We start from the raw sequence: 16,921 nt of genomic DNA on the forward strand, positions 1-16,921 counted from the left end.
AGGTGATTCAACGAGGAAAATGGATTATTGGGCAAGTTCAAGTGCTAAAAGAGAAAAAAAAAATACTGGCGAATCACACGCATAGGACGCATGCTTGGATATCGAGGGCATCCAAGCAGGATCATTAATTAAAAGGCTTTTCAGACGTCCACAGACATTGTAGAACCCTAAACACATAGTTCGTAGATTTCTGGGCCCGACCCTTATTGGCCCCTATAGCAGAGAGAGAGAGAGAGAAATAGAGAGACAGACAGACAGAGAGAGAGAAAGAGAAAGAAGGCTCTTTATTAAAGAAGAAAGACGAGATGTTTGCCGGAATTTCGACACCGACATGCTAGTCGGCGGGGGAAGGGGAAAAGGGGGAAAGAAAAGGCTCAAAAGATATCAGGTCAGAAAAAAGAGGAAGAAAGAGAAGAAATAAGAGAAGAGAGAAAAGTAACAAAGATGATGTTTAGTTTTTGTAAGTAGTGTGCTTAAAAAGCCTGTTTTAGGTGCGGAGTACCTTAGGACCACACAATGTCCGTCCGCGTCCGTGCGCCTAGGATTTACAATCGCAAAAAACTCACACAGGCACCGGGGGGGATTCGAGCCTGTGTCTGGTAGTCCAGACAGAGTTAGTGACAGCCTTCTTACTCATTGGGCTACAACCGTGAGTTCCTACCCGAGAGTCAAACGACTTACTCCCTCGCCTGTAACGCTGCGGAGTACCTTAGGACCTCCCCTTGTCCGTCCGCGTCCATCTGTGCGCAGACCACCATGAAGCGAAAATCAAGCGAAATTCAATTTGAGCCGCAAGTTGCAGTTTCATTCAGGGAATGATCAAGGTGCAACTCACGTCTGAAATCGAATGACGGTCGGGGCGCAAATTGAATGTCACTCGGGGCGCAACTTGGATGTCATTTCGAGTCCCCGTATGGCGCACCCTCGTCATCATCCACAAAATGGAGATGCTGCTGTTTTTTTTAACTGAATCACTGCAATGACGCGAATCCTGCCCACATACAGTCGAACAACAGCGCCGAACAACAGAGCTGGCGGATATGGCCATGGACCACGAAGTACTTTCAATACAATTGGTCCTGTGATGAGGCTGGCGTCGGCGATTTCTGGGAGCAGCGCTGCGACGACGTGAAGGTACTTCGTAGACTGCGAGGTGATGTGCCTGAGCTGAACACGGGCCTCCAATTGGCTGAACCACACTCTTAGATTCTTAGGCCAAAAATTTGGTAGCTTCAGTTCTGTGTCGAAGACTGCAGGGATGGAGGCAGCAGTGTTGTCGTTGGAGCTCATCGCGGCGTGTTCGTTGAAGCGTTGTTTGGGTCACCAATTTTTGTAGCAGCCCGGAATGTCGGCTGCTGAAGGGGGCGAGAAAGCAGACGTGGAGCTGTTTTGCAGTTTCAAGACAGGACTGTTTATTTTCCAAAGATGCGTGGGCCGAGAGCTTTCCCAACGACGGAAAGAAGGGGAACCCCCGCGTCCTTCAAAAGAGAGAAGAAAAAGGCCCCCCCGAGCGAGAAAACGACAACGTCGCCAGGACTAATGCCAGGAGTCGGCCGGACAACAATTAAGCGCTCCCCCCGCAAGGCGACCACTGAAGAGCGCGGGGGAAGGACCCTAAGCCGGCGGTGGCGTCGCCAATACGCGTCTTCAACAAAGGCGTACTGTCGTCGAGCCGGAGGCAGACCTTGAAGAAAAGAATGCGCGCGGCTGCCGAACGGCTTCTGCTACCTCAGGGTATGGTGGAAGTTCACGTTGACTTTGAACTTTGCCCTGAATTCGCTCTACATGGCGAGCAAAGTAGCGGCCTTCTTCTTTGGGCAAGCTCTGTACGACGAAGGATGCGGCCCTCACAGTTCGCGCACCAAGGTTGAACCCGTGACATGCAAACTTTGTACGATTGAGACCCGGTGCATAACTTACAGTGTACAGGCCCTCTTCAATTTTTGCCGGTATGTCCATGCCTCTGAAATGTGAAACCCTGTGGGGCTGTACCCACGTATTCTGTTACGGAGGAGCTGCAGAGGCCAAGAAACACTTGTACAGGTACTGGCGTGCCAGACTTGAACTCTAAAACGACGGACCGCCGGCGAGTTTCAACAATTACGTTGTTCTCGGTACGTGAGTAAAAAACTTGCCTGCCAGCAGATAGCGCTCCAAGGTCACGTACTTAACTCTCAACCTCCTCATCCGTGTATTCTAGAGAGACGCCTTAAATCCTCCCGTACGCCGCCAAGTACGACAGCTGAACTTGGGCTTCAACCACGTGCCAGCGAGGGTTGACACCTGGAGAAGAGAACTGACCACAGTCATAAATGACACGGTGACAATCAGACTGCCATCGTTGTTCAGACGATGAGTCAAAACATTTTCTTGTGCCGCTGCCACGACCTCTGCTGCGACGACGTTGGAGTCGGCTGTCCAGAAACTGCACCATGTTTCTACTGGTTGAAACACGTTGGGGATTCCTGTGGTTTGCTTTTTGTTGTATGTGACAGGTGTGAATGCCTGGCCCATTTCTCCCACGTTGTTATCTGGAGCGACAGCACCACCCGGAGTATGGGCGGTAGCACGCTTTGTGGAGGATGGTGGACAGTGTTGGTCTGCAGGGCCCGGTGTGCTGCATGACGCAGCTGAATGTGTGAGTTTCGCCTATTGCAAATGTTCAAGATTTCATCAACTAAAATGGTTGATTACCTCTCCTTTCTGGCATCGTTACAACCTTACTCACAGGCTGTGAAAATGAGCTGCACCAATATATGGGTGGTACCACAAGTACGTACAAATTACAAGTTTCAATCATTAGCTCATAATATTTCCATGACTCTAAACAAACACCAACAAACTACTGGATACAGCAGGATGCAGCTTCGAAAATACATGGTGCAATTTTAACAAAAAAAAAAAAGATTTGGAGTGTTCAGTCATTATTGTATCTAGCTTCCGTGTCCGACCTGATCGTTATCTACAGTGTGCCTGTACAGTGTGTTGTACATCATGTTTGTTTCTGCTTTCGTAGTTGTTGCATTGTGATTATGTATAGTGTACATGAATTTTCTGCGTGGGAATGAATCTAAATGTTCAATTCTTATTTCTGATCCAGTCAAAAAGTTTGTTTTCTTTCTTTTCTTCTCGAACTTTGCTTCTTTATGAAATATGTTTGTGAAACTTAAGCAAAGACGTGTCTTATTCCAGCTGTATTTATGTACGGTGCCTTCCCGGCGTCCTGGCCTTTGTCAAGCTGTTCAAGCAGCTTTTAGCCAGGAAGTCGTCGAGTTGATTCTGGAAAAAGTAACCGTGAATTGAACTGAAAAAAAAGCAGGCTCATTCGGTCCGAGTGGAGCGGAAGGGCTCTGGCCAATAGAGTCAATTACAGTGGTAAAAAGCGCATGCAGTGCACCCTGCTGAGCAGCAGGGTCCTCTCGCCGGCCTCAGCAAGCCGTTTGATGTTCCGCCGCCTGGACGTCTCGGGGTAATTAACAGAGGGCAGCGGGAAGACCAGCAGGGGTTGAAGAAGCGAACAGCACAAAAAGAGAAGAAATTTCGGGGCAGCTAGGATAACAGGCAGCCCGGACTGAACCGAACCGAACCGAACGCTGAAGCGCCGTTTAGGCATGATGTGCTACGCAAAAATGGCCCATTTTTACGTAGCACATCATGAGAGTCAAACCGTGCTTACGAGGCCTGCCACAACGAATCAGGGCGTTCTTTTATCTTCAATCTGAAAGCTTAAGACTAATTGAGCCAACTCCCCGAACCCCAAACAATTCTACAAATAAAAGCACAACGCTCAAGTAACTGGCAGAATTGTCAATAACAGTTTGTTTATTTTATCTCATTTTTCTTTTTCCTTATATCGCTTGGGACGTGCCATAAGATACAATTCAACCCTGCAGATATATTTACCCTCAAATGATTTCATTCTTAAAAACTTCCTCGGCCTTGCCTTTAAGCCACTCCAGGATGCGTTGGATCGAAAGAAGAGGACGAGAATTTGCCTGCTGAGTGCGCCGGGTGGCCATCTTTCTTCAAGGGCGCTGTGTATTCTTTCCAGCGCAGTTTCCTCCGAGCCCTATATTCCAGATGCAGGCACGTCTAGCCAACGAGAGAGGCAAAATGGTGAGTCTATACCTTCATCCGCCGCCTTTCGCTGTTGGAAGCGTGCCAGCCTAGCCTTTTTTATCGCCGCCAGCCACCTACGACTAATGTTGGTACAGGCAGAGTCCGTTAATACCGTACCCTGGTACAGGTCAGCTGTGCCCGCTTAAAACAAGGTATGACAAAATTGTAGGGAAATAACGTAAGCACAATTGTATAAATAATAAACACTTGTATAGTAACTTGTATAATAATAATAAACTTGCATAATAATATATAATAATAATAATATCTTGCATAAATAAATAACGCAAATAAATAAGTATGAATAACGCAAACGCTCCACCTAAAAACACATAGAAGGCAACAAACACGCTAAAAGCAGGGTGTAGCCGAGATAAGGCTTTGTGGTGATGATGTGTTCACCGGCAATGTGTGTGAAAAATATTGTTGCCTGCGTTCGGGAAACCGCTGCTTGAGTGAGCAAGAGTGTTACTAAACACGATTGGATGGACGACCGAAGGAACTTTGGCGTGTGAAAGTGCGTAAAATTAGTGGTAGAGGCGATTTTTAAGTCAGGTACTCTTCTACACAAGAAGCAGCTTCGTAAGACTAGCAATATTGGCCTATTGGTTTACCACAGCCTGAGCATAATTTAAAAGTAAAAACACAAAGGAGCAACAAATGACACAAAATTGTGCCCAAGACAGCTTCAGCCATGGCTGCAGTTCGGTCTCTTTTAGTGTTTGAAGTGACACCATTGGGCGAAGGGTCACGTGACAATTGTGTTGGTGTCGCTTTATAACGCTAACGGGATGCACCTGCAGTGTGTCGTGATTATAATGTCACCAGACAAAATAACGACTTTAACGATATTCTTACGTTCCTCGCCATTTCCAACTTGGTTCATTTCCGCACAGGTCCATTAAGATTTTTCAACTAATGTTTTTATATTAACTGCGATCGCAGGCCACTTAAGAGAGAAAAATTAAACACTGATGTGTTGATGTACTCCCCGCAAAAGAGCAAAATCTTTGCCGCCATTGCATTTTGCATCGTAACAAGGAGAGATAACAAATGGTTATTTGAGCGATGACAGTCTTTCTTTGGCTACCTAAATGCAGAAATGGTGGTCTGTATGTCTGTCTGGACAGATAAGCGTTTGACCTTACCGCGCAGCGCACATGGACGTTGGGTATTCTAACCTAATCATATGTGGGAGACCGAATGTGTGCTTTATCATTGAGCACTTGAGGTTCACTAAAACATTGATACTACGCACACTGATTGTCTATATAAAAAGAGTGAAGTGTGAAACGAGAGGAAATTATGAAGGGTGTCAACTGGGTCATTCCCAACTCGACACTGTACACCACTTATTCCATCATCCGTGGAGGTTTACAACAACACGCTCTGTGTCACTGCCTGTACTGCTGTTTACAAAGCCCTATTTCAAGATGTCAAAAAATAGCACCCTTTATGCAGAGAATGGAGAGCGTTTTAGAGTCCTTACCCATTTGTTGATTAATCAATTAGCGCCGGGAGCTGCTCCTCCACGACTTTACAAACTCACATAAACAACGACTTTAAAACACTCAGCTAAAGGAACTGGGCTCACGGGTGCAATAAACGCTCTTGCCTGAAGTGGCATAAAAGTGGCCACTGAAGGCGAAGACACCTATGTGACACCGCCGTCATGCAGCTGTTCATCCCCAACACGTACTTCCCGAAAATCAAGCACCGCCTCGCTATGGCGTCTCGGTCACCCTAGTCCCTCCGATGGTGCAGGGCCAACCTTAGCCTCGCCGCTGTACGATGTACAAAATGACAGAGAGAAGAAGACAACTAAAGCCCCCGTCTAACGACGACGATGGTTGAACGCGACGCTTTCTCGTGGCGAATTCTTTGGCTGTCGTCTGAGTTTGGACCGGGTTTTCACCATGTAAAAATAGAGCAGTCGTATATGCGTCGGCTTCATAAGCGAGGGAACCGGGTTCGATGCCGGCCATGGGAAGCGTGTTTTTTTCTTTCACTTCCGGTGTTTTTTCGTTACAGACATTATCAGTGAGAACACCCAAGCTTCACCTTAAAACACATCCGCTTGATAACGTCTTAAATGGTCTCCTTGACTCAGCCGTTCTGGAATGTGGCACCAGTCGTGACCCCCGCGCGAAGGCAGGCCGTGTTTCCGTTGGCAGTATGCCCCACGCGCCCTGCCAAAGAGATATACACATAAAATTTCAGTGTGTGAAGTGTCTGAGCTTGAGAGGCGTGATAAATGAGAGCCGCAGCATGCCCACGACCTTTTGCGCTCGTTCGGTAAGCCTCTTTTGAATTACCAGCTCTGAGCGGCCGAGAGCCTCCTCCCAGTGCTGAGGAGTGGGTATTTTCGAAAATGACCCTTCAGGGAGCTTCATATATGATGAGCGATGCTGTCTTGTACACCGAATGCAGCACAATTAGGTGCGGCGCAGTGCGGGGTAAATCTTATAAAACCCTCTGTGACATGGCAGTGTGCTGGTTTCTGAAAGGCACGACAGTCACCCCTTGGTTTCGGTTATAGCCGAGGGGATCGCCACTTCTTGTGGCAATAACCGATTGTCAAGCGGCATGCAGAAGCTACGCGGCCGGCGCAGTTTCTCCAACAGCACTACGCCTCTTGAGCAAAGCCCCTACCTCCCATACGGTCAGAATCGTGTGGACTCCTGCCCACTCCGGTGTTCCGGCCAACGACACATCCCACGCATTGGTCCGCGCGCTCACAAACCGGGCCTCAGAGGAGGAGCACAGTCCAACGCTAATTGAGACCTACCAGGAAGTAACACAATAATATAGGATAAAAGCACTTCCCTCCCCCCGCCCAATCCCGTTTCTCTAAAATTCATGAGAACACATTACGATGACTTCAAACAAACACTCACCCAAACACAGCACGACTACATCATCTATTCCTTACACAATACTCCCAGGATTGAACTTTTTGCAGCTATTCCGACGCACACTGTAACATCATCTGGGAGTGCGACCGAAACCCCGACCCTCCCCTTATTCCCGACACTTTCCGTAAGCAGCGGGAGATCATGTTATACAGCTCGAGCCTCGACGACCAGAATATCTTGGATGGCCGAGCGGCGAACGCCAGGATTGCACAAGGACTTTGGAACTAGGAAGCCAGCCCACATTGTATTTTTTCTCATTAAAGTATTTTAAGCGTCGGGAAAGAAAACTATCATGTGTGCGGTTCGCCAGTGTTCACCACCACAGTTGCACGCTGTGTACAACGACTAAGGAGAGCTCTGCTTCTGGGAAAGAGCAAGCCCAGGTCTCCGTAGGAGAGCAGGCCACTTCCACACATGCAAAACAAGCCATTTGGAGGCGTGATAGTACGGACGGGGCAGCACAGATGGCTCCAGGCGATGGCGGGCGAGCGGAAGCAGCTACAAAGGGGCCCTTTGTTTGAACCTGCTTGGGAGTGTGTGGAGCAGAACCGTAAAGTTCAACAAATCGTGCAACTAGGCTCTCGTCTTCACTTCGCTACAAATACCTAAGCATCCTGTTGAATAGTTTTTATTTATTTTTCTCATGGTTACAACATTTTGATCAGCGACAGTTTACATAATATCTATCCGATATAGCATGCATTCTTTCCATCACAGGACATTCGTGTCTTTGGTTTAAAGTAACACATTGGGCTGGTAAATGCAATTCCTCGTAACGCTGAGACTGAGTGGCCGCTGGTAACGGCCGCTCAAGTTGTGTAAGAAGCCGTCACTGCATAGGTAGCAATACTATTAGAAATGACATGAAGTGTCTTTACTGCTACTAGTGGTACCACTCTGCCCTCAGATTTTATGGATTGCTTTCGCATATGGCATATTGCCTAAATTCCACAGATGATTGCCGGTGTATTCGGAAAGAACTGCTATTTAGTGTATATTCTCCTACATGGCTATAAACTTCTTCCTAAGCCTTCCCTGGCACAGCTACCGAACTAGGAGGAGAAGGAGGAAAAACTTTATTTTGAGCCTCCGTCCCTTCCATCCTTGTAGTCCTCTGAGTCAGTGCCTTCATAATAAATTTTCATCCGTCTATTTTGAGCATGGTGATGTGGGAGTGGTCGCTTAGTCCGGAAGACCATGAGAAGGCCATGCTGTCCAAGCCCTGGACACTGGGAGTTGCTGGGTTGTCAGGTTATCTCACAGCTCAGGATGGGGGGGGGGGAGGGCAGTGGGTAAATGTGGAAGGGCGGAGTTATGTGCGAACCCCAAGTGCATATTAATGACGGTACATTTATAAGGTCAGAATTTACATGTTGCAGGGTATTGGGTGGGGTACAGCTGATGTAGCCAAGTTGGGTGGGGAAAGTTTGTCTGAAGACTTCGGAGTATCACTTCTCTTTTAGTATGATGTGGGTGAGGAAATTGGAAATGTCTTGAAGTGCGAGAATGTTGAATGATCTTTTCAAATGTGAGCAGGGGAAGGAGACTCAGTGTTTCCCCAGAGGCCTGAGACGAATGTTCGCACGCTTGCTTATGAAAGTTATTGCCCGTAATGAGGAGCGTCCCGGGGTCAACACAATGTTGGTCTTCTAATTGGAGGAGTGTTAAGGGATGAGCGTCCACGTAGTACGCGCCACGTTAACTGCGAAAACGCTACGACAGATTTTCTGACAGTCCGTAATTACAATTTTTTTGAGCTTGAGGGATGGCGAAGGCAAGAGCAAATTCTTCCGCAACCCATATAGATGTGGTCTTGATTGAGGCGCAGGTGACGATCCTGTCTTTGGTGGTTACAGTGGCTGGGTGATTGGAGGAATTGGGGTAAGGGCTGTCATGTGTGTATGAAACATTAAAATTGGTTCCTTTGATTCGTTTTTGGGCTTGGCTACAAGCGTGGTGACAACTGGAGTGCAAAGTGGGATACATGTTTTTGGAAATTGGGAGGATACGAAAGGACAAAATAGGGAAGAGGTTTTCGATCCGTGGTCTGAAGGGTTGACATTTTGAGCTTCTGTAAAAGTGCCACTCCTGTTGGCGTTTAAGGTAGGCGGAGATGTCTGGAAAGATGCCCTTCTACGAGTTCCGAGACCGAGTTGTGAATGCATAATTGGAGCAGTTTATATGCTATGGTGGACATAGGGAGATTATTAGTTTTTATTGGAGCTGCGCTGAAGAGGCGAACAATAGATTCTGTGTCACTTTACCCTATGCCATTTGACAACTAATCATGCCCAATCACATGCTGATGGCCCCATTATGCTCGTTGTCTAAAGAATAATCAGCGTCGTATACAACACGGTCATGCATGCCTACAGTAGTAAAAAGGGAAAACAAAAGGTAACGTTCTTCTAACCCTCGTGAACGACTTCGATCAGGTGCAGTGTAAAAGAGGAGCGAAAAGCGACTTTTTTAAAGTCATGTACACTTCGTCATTATTCCCTGCACCCTGCACCCAGCACAAGAGTGGCCGTTCATCATCGGGAGCTTACTGCATCCCTCCTGGGCAGAATTCGGAGGAAGATGTGGCTTCAATTGAGGCACTCCGCTCGTTTTTACATGTCACGGGTTGGGCAAGGGAGCGGCTTCATCGCGGTTCCCTCACTTGACAGGAAGTCAATCTGCTCCAGGCCGGAAACGTTGAAGAGGAGGGCCTGATCATAGATTGTCTGACTTCTCCATCGTTGGGGAGACGGCCCGGCGAAATCCCTCCCACGGCAGTCCCGAGCCCGCGACGGAGAAGGCCACGGCGTGCGAAGAGACCACACTGGTGAGATCAGCACAGCGGGCGTTTTGTAGGTGCTCCTTGCATTCAAACAGCTAAAATCGCGTCACCTTTCGTAAATCGTTCGTGCAACGAAAGTTACTTGATGCTAGTGCCAATGCCTTGTTCAGCCCATCCGCGATCTGTCAGACGTAGCGGCAACAGGGGTCAGAAGACTTGAACCGACAACTAGTCCGGTGGCATGTGATGTTTTTGACGACAAGAATGATAGGACTTGCTAGCGTCAACTAGAGCTGTGGTGTACTACAGCGACCCCACATATCATGAAAAAGCGTGTTTTTTTGGTAAATGTGAAGCGCAAAGCAGAAAAACAGTCTTTCATTACAGACGTAGGATATTGCTACCTAGCTAGTCGGAGGTGGTATATTTGGTTCTTGCTCAAGAGAAGATTTTTAAGCGCTGCTTTCTGCAAAAAGAATTTGTAACTTATCCTTTCGCACCGATATCTTATTACCATGAACACGCCCCCACTCCCATATATGCAGGTGCCGCTCAACGGTCGTGCAGGCGACAGTTCTGACAGTGGTGCTGGGGACGGCGGCATTGATAGCGAAGACGTGCCTGTCCCTCGAATCCCCGACATACGACTTGCCAGACAGAGATGTCGAACAATTATTTAGAAGCCAAGATGTCAACGGAACCGTCGACAATGACACCGACGTCCTTAGCACAGTGGACTTTTTAGATCAAGCACGGGTTGAGAAGACAGGCATCAACGACGTTCGGAAGAAAGAGGTGGATATCGGAAGTCCGCTGAGTTTGGATTCTTTCCCTGCGCAGCAAGTGGAATCCGCGTACACTGGCCGCCATTTTGAAACCCACTCAGCTCCCATCCCCGACAGCACAACGTACGTGGTGAAGCACAATGGTGCATCGGGGCCAGTCTCGCCAGTTTTGTCATTGTTGCTGGAAAATTTGAAACGCAAGGATTACCAACCTCCACGCCCCAACTGGCTCGAACAGGACGACAAGTGGGCACCGCATCCGGTTAACGGGACGTAACACATTTCTTCTAAGCGTGTCAATGGGACCACGTAGGGCACCCAGCGAATTCCTTACAGCACTTCATAAAATTGCACACGAATAACGGGAGTCTAGTTGCGCTTTGGCTGCTTTAGATTACATTTAGCCAGTTTGACGGTTTGCGTATACGAGCGTTTTACAATAAAACCGCCTAATTGCCATTACGTCTTTGTGCCACAATGACTACACTGGATGCCTCGTAGAAACAACACATTGGCTTCTCTGGGCAAGTCATTGTACTTTTAACAAATTGCCCAGCTCCCAAACTGTTTGTTTCTCGGAACTGAGAATGTAAGTACCGTTTTAGTTTCAGCGCAGGTATACTATTAGACAGCCTAGCAACGTAAGACTATGAAAAACAAAATAGCCTTCAGAAAAAGACGAGAGTGGAATAGTCTTTTTATGCGGGTAGCTCTGCATGGCACGGAAGTTTGTTTACAAATATCAAGCTCTACGTTGCTGAAAAATTCTATCAGCAACAAAGTAAACTCGGTATTTCACATTAGGAAGCAAGAAACCTATTTTAGTCTTCTGTTATACAATCCAATGTGTTCCTAGATATGCATGACATTGTCCGGCCTTCCTTTGCCGATCATGCAATATTTCCTGAGACCAAATCACCAAAAATGTACCTCTGTAGCAATGCTGCCAGTGGAGGAGAAATAATACAATTTGGTTAGTTTAGGCAGTATTTTATTCTAATTTGAACATAATGGTAATTCTTTTGGCAGTATTTGGCACAAGGTCAGTACTGATACGCACAGAGCGTAGGGCAACCTCCACATTTTGCTCTTCGACATCTTGCAATAAGATCAGCCATGCAAAATTTGTTCGTTGAAATTCAACTGAAATTTGTTCGTTGTTTTAAGAAACTTACCCGGCGTTGTTTGACGGGCGAAGAACCTTAGGGGATCGGGCTGTCGTAGTTTCATGTCGTTGTCTCATCTAGTTGCGGTACTAAAACAACGGGGCACTCGTTTTCCTACGCCTCGCGCTACAACGCTTCATCTCCATGGGCAAAAACGCGTACTGAAAGAACGCCCCAGGACGCTCGTTTTCCGACGTCTCGCGCTACTCCTTAGCACACTTCTCAGCATGCTCAGGATGTGACACGAATACAACTTACCGCCAGTCTGGCTCTCATTTAATTGCATAAATTGGGTTCAACGCAAGAGAGGGCGCCACTGCCTCAGCAAGCCCGCGAACCCACGATTGCTCCTCCAATTGGTGCTTATCCGGCGCCCAATCAGCGCGCGCCTTGTGGCAAGACAGAGACTTGCAATATCTGAATATTTTTATAGACTGCATGCTTCGCCCCTCCCCAGTTCTACGTTAGTGGATATGGGCCGGTCGTTTTTCCTTTGTTTTGTAGCAGGTATACTGCAGCGAATACTACTAAAGCCGCGTTATGGGCCTGTAAGATATGCGCAAGAAAAACAGAAGTTGAAGAATCTCACTCCAATATCATAATCATCGTTCAACGGCTTATCATTCTTTGCGACATTTGTATGATCGATTGAGAGTAGGCTTGACATATTTTCTCCAGAGGTTGGGAGATTGATTTAGCATAATGGCGCCGTTTTTCTCGCGTTGCTTTATTACCTCTGTTTCCTGGTTCTGGTGTGATGTTTTATGATCAGAAGCTAGTTAGCAATACAAAATATAAATGCAAAAATAAATACCAAAAATACCAGAGAAAATTCACAGCATATCCACGGGGTGAATGATGATGAGTGGGCGAAGCTCCTGAGGGGAAATCATCGGTAAAACCGTGACTCTTCAGTGAAAGTTCGCCCACTACATCTGTGTCCGAACGTAACGTCTAGAAAGTCTCGCTTAAACCGCGCGTCGGCACCTTGGGGCTGAGCTCGCCTGATGCGTTTTGCAGAAGCCTCACGAACTCTCACTGCATCGGGGATTGGATTGGATTGGATTGATTAAACTTTATTTAGGCCGGCAGAACGACGTTTTTACGGGTCTGCCTGCCGATACGCGCGCTTTCTCGCCGCTTCCCGTTCTCTGACGTTTTGGAGATCCTCTTCGCGCCGCAGCCGTGCCGCTTCGCGTACGGCAGGGTCCTCGCGCCGTTGCCGTGACGCTTGGGCCTCTCGTTCTCGAACGCTGGGATCTTGGCGGCGTCGTCGCGCAGCCAGACGACACGCTTCGGCCTCCCGCCCTCGTACGGCAGGATCTTGGCGGCGGCGTCGCGCAGCTTCACGGAGCGTTTCTGCCTCGCGGGCTCGCACATCTGCAGCCTTATCCATCGGGCGACTCCGTGCGCGCGCCAACAGCGAACGGATTTATTTACAACGCTCCCCGCCATCTAGTAAACAATCCAAGCGCATCTTTTCATCATATACAAGTACCGCCATCTAGTAAACAATCCAAGAACTAAACTAGAGGTAGCCACGCCATCTAGTAAACAATCTAAGAACTAAACTAGAGATGGCTACATACATACGTCGAGGATGGACAGACCCACGCCCTAAGGAGCTTCGCCCCTAAAATAGGCTTGAAAAAATCAGGGCCACCTACACTAACCTGAAACGTGGTGAGCGGCGAAGCATACTTCGCGTTTTTGCAAACGGATATGGAACCGTTGGTGGTGAAAGGCATGCAGCTTTGCTGTAAGTCTCTTGTATTTCAAGCACGAAGCTTTCTAGCGCGAGGCGTAAACGAGTGCGCGGTGTTGTTTTAGTATGCGTTACGAAGCGCTAAAGCGCCTATTGCAAACGAGGGCTCCGCAGTTTTTTAGTAGGCGTTACGTTCTAGTGCAAACCGTGAACGAGTTTTCCGGTGTTTCAGTGCCGTGACTGCATGAGACGAACGATGATTACGAGAGCGACGACAGGAGATGCCCCTAGGTTCACCCCTTAAGCTTGAAAACAGAGCGTTAATCCCCTAACAGCATATAGCAGCAGCTCGCTCAACGGGCGCTGTACGAGGATCTCCTGGGGCACGGCGCACCAGCGCTATTCGCCGCGGTTAACATGTTTGTCTTCAAGGGCGTCGTGGGGCGCAGGCGGCACTCTTTTTATTAACCAAGTATTCTAGTTCACTGTACCGACACCGCACAACCCGCGACCGAAGCACCCTCGAACTGCCTAGGAAGAAATCAAGGCCACCCGCGAACGCGCAGTTACAAATAATAAAAAAATTCCCCGCATTTCCCCGAGGGGAAGAATGTGAAAGTGCGAATGCACGAGTTGAATTTGCGCGGTTCGGTAATGTTCGCGAAAGAGAGATCACACACACACACACACACACAACTACAAAGAAGGAAAGATGCATTTATTCACAGACACCTATTTGTGTTGTCGTTGTACTTGATTGCTAGAGCGGATCTCAGCTTTGAAATTTCGTGTCAGTACTCCTTTAAGCGGGTGCATTAGCCCTTCTCACGCCCGATTCCTGGCCAATCCCCCACGTGGGTATGTGTCATGTCAGCGGCCAGGCAGCGCGCGCCCATCTCCCCCCGTTGCCAAGGAAGACGAGGAGATTCCTTGATTGATTGATTGTGGGGTTTAACGCGCCGACACAACGCAGGCGATGAGGCGCGCCGTAGTGGAGGGCTCCGGATTATTTTTGACCACCTGGGGATCTTTAACGTGCGCCGAAATCTCGTACACACGGGCGTTTTTGCTTTTCGCCTCCATCAGAAAAGCGGCCGCCGCGGCCGGGAATCGAACCCGCGACCTCGTGCTCAGCAGCGCAACGCCTTAGCCACTGAGCCACCGCGGCGGGTGAGGAGATTCCTGGCCAATCCCCCACGTGGGTATGCTATGCGGACATCGCCGGTGGACGCAGGTTCAGGGTCGCTTAAGAAGTGCATCGCACTTAAAAGTATGTATAAACGTACCACTAGACGGCCGCCTATAGGCGGTGGTGCCATCTGTCAGCACAGCGGGGTACCTTTCCCTGGCGTGACGGGGAGCATCGGCGGACGTTGCGAGCCCCTACACAGCTCCGCTGTTACAATGTTTTCTGCGGTGGGTATCGAAGCAGGGGATCTCGCATTATGAAGCAAACGTCAATATGATTGCGCCATCGTCATATTCGGATCACTCAGCACATCATTTAGGTGTATTGCGCGGGGATTGGCTAGGGAATTCGGCTCAGTAGACTTGAGCATTGGATCTGACAGTTTAGTTTTCGGATTTCGTGAGTACGCGTTTTTGATTTTGATTTGATGCTGTTTTCTTAGAGAAACGTTCGGGTTTCAGCCATCTTTCTCTTAAATACAGGCCTAAATTTTTTCGACAAACAAAAAAGATGGGAAGGTTCTCGCCCGCAAGGCACGAGCTCAATCATTTGTTGTCTTTTTCTGACGACTTCACCGGGCTTTTGAACCCCCTTATAGCTTTCGCGTACATGACCATTCAACTGATTTTCTGTTTCGTCTTCGGGCGAAAATATCCTTATCGACACTGCTTTTTGGCGGCTCCCCTTACTCTAATTTAAAAAAAACGAGGGGTATCAATTATTGCTCGAGGAGTGAAGGAGAAGAAGAAGAAGAAGAAGGACGAAGAAGGAGAAAGCAACAAAGCAGTCACATTTGTTCATGTCCTCCTGCGCCCCTTGAAAGCGCGACAAGATATTTTGCCTGTATGAAGCCATTTGGACGCTTGTCAGCGGGTCATTTTTCCACTGTCGACATCGAGACAAGCGAAGGCTTTGACTGCGAGGAAGTATTCGGCAGCGGTCACTTCCAGAACCGCCTCATCGTGATGAGCGTGCTCGCGCTGTGGGTCGCGCATTCCCACACGCTTGCCTTCTCGCTCATTTCCACTGATGTCGACCACTGGTGCAAACAGCCCGTCGGCGTGAACCTCTCGGCCTACGAATGGAAGCTCGCCGCAATTCCCATCGAAGCGGACGGTCTACACAGCAAGTGCACGGTGTATACCAACCCGAGCGACCAGAATGACACCAATGTCGTCGAGTGCGACGCCTGGGACTTTGATCCCGAACGTGCCAAGAGCACCATCGTAAGCGAGTGGAGCCTGGTGTGCCACCGGCGTTCACTAAGGACGCTCGGCACGGCCATCTTCATGGCTGGTGCGCTAGGCTCCCTGGTAACCTCAGCATACTGCGGCGACTACTTTGGCCGCCGCCCGGTCATCATGGGTTGCATTGCCGTGGCGCTGCCGGCCACCCTGCTGTGCTGCCTTGCGAGGACGTATCCGCTGTACGTGTGCACGAGATTTTTTATATCGGGCTGTACCATGTCGCCTGCCGCCCTGATTTTTACCCTCTTGGCGGAGTCTTGCTCATTCGCTCGTCGACCGGCCTCACTATCGATGTGTGTAATGACGAGCCTCATTCTGGCAGACGTATGCTTCACCGTCCTCAAGGGGTTGCGCCACCTAAGCTGGTTTCTTCTCCAGCTCATTATGGTTGCGCCCACGTTTCTCCTCCCTATGGCATTCTTCCTTGTCAACGAGTCTCCGCGTTGGCTTATCGCTAGCCGCAGGCTCAAGGAGGCCGAATGCGTCATGCTATCTGCTGCCAAATTGAATGGCAAGGAAAACGACTGCGTGGCGCTCCTGTTGCGACGGCTAGAACAGAGACTTAAGGCTGAAGAAACTGCTGGCATAACCTCAACTGTCGCCAACGATATGACGAGAGTCATGCGGCGTCGCGTGGTGATCATGTTCGGATCGTCTTTTTCTGTCATGATGGCCTACTACGCCGGGCTCTTTTCTCTCGCAGAACGGCGCACTGCGAGCGTGTGGCCCGAGCGGGCATCACTAGGCGTGAACGCGCTCGCATGCTGCTTGATGTTGACCATTATCAATCGCATAGACAAAACGAGGCTCATCAGCAGCGTCTTCCTCATCCTCGGCAGCTGCTGCTGCTTCACAAGCATCGCCGTGCTCGCCACCGCCAGCGAACCGTCCATGCACGTCGTCACCGACGTCCTCCTCGTGCTTACCCAAGCCGCCTCGTCCGTCAGTGTAGTTGTGAACTTTGTCTTCGTCGCCGAGCTCCTTCCAACTCCTTTTCGCTGTTTCGCCGTCTG

The 16,921-nt window shown here is 49.0% G+C and overlaps 1 long non-coding RNA gene across 1 annotated transcript; it reads left to right on the top strand.

Annotated features, from left to right (window-relative positions):
• Nucleotides 1-2,661: 2,661 nt before the first annotated feature.
• On the top strand, nucleotides 2,662-11,009 carry LOC144158830 (uncharacterized). The gene is made up of 3 exons (XR_013320183.1): nucleotides 2,662-4,116; nucleotides 9,704-9,861; nucleotides 10,362-11,009. It is a non-coding gene; the product is annotated as an uncharacterized LOC144158830 (long non-coding RNA).
• The last annotated feature ends 5,912 nt before the right edge of the window (nucleotides 11,010-16,921 follow it).

This window comes from Haemaphysalis longicornis, unplaced genomic scaffold, assembly GCF_048455015.1.
Source record: "Haemaphysalis longicornis isolate Haplotype H1 unplaced genomic scaffold, Haemaphysalis longicornis Haplotype H1 scaffold_10, whole genome shotgun sequence".
Lineage (NCBI taxonomy): Eukaryota > Metazoa > Arthropoda > Arachnida > Ixodida > Ixodidae > Haemaphysalis > Haemaphysalis longicornis.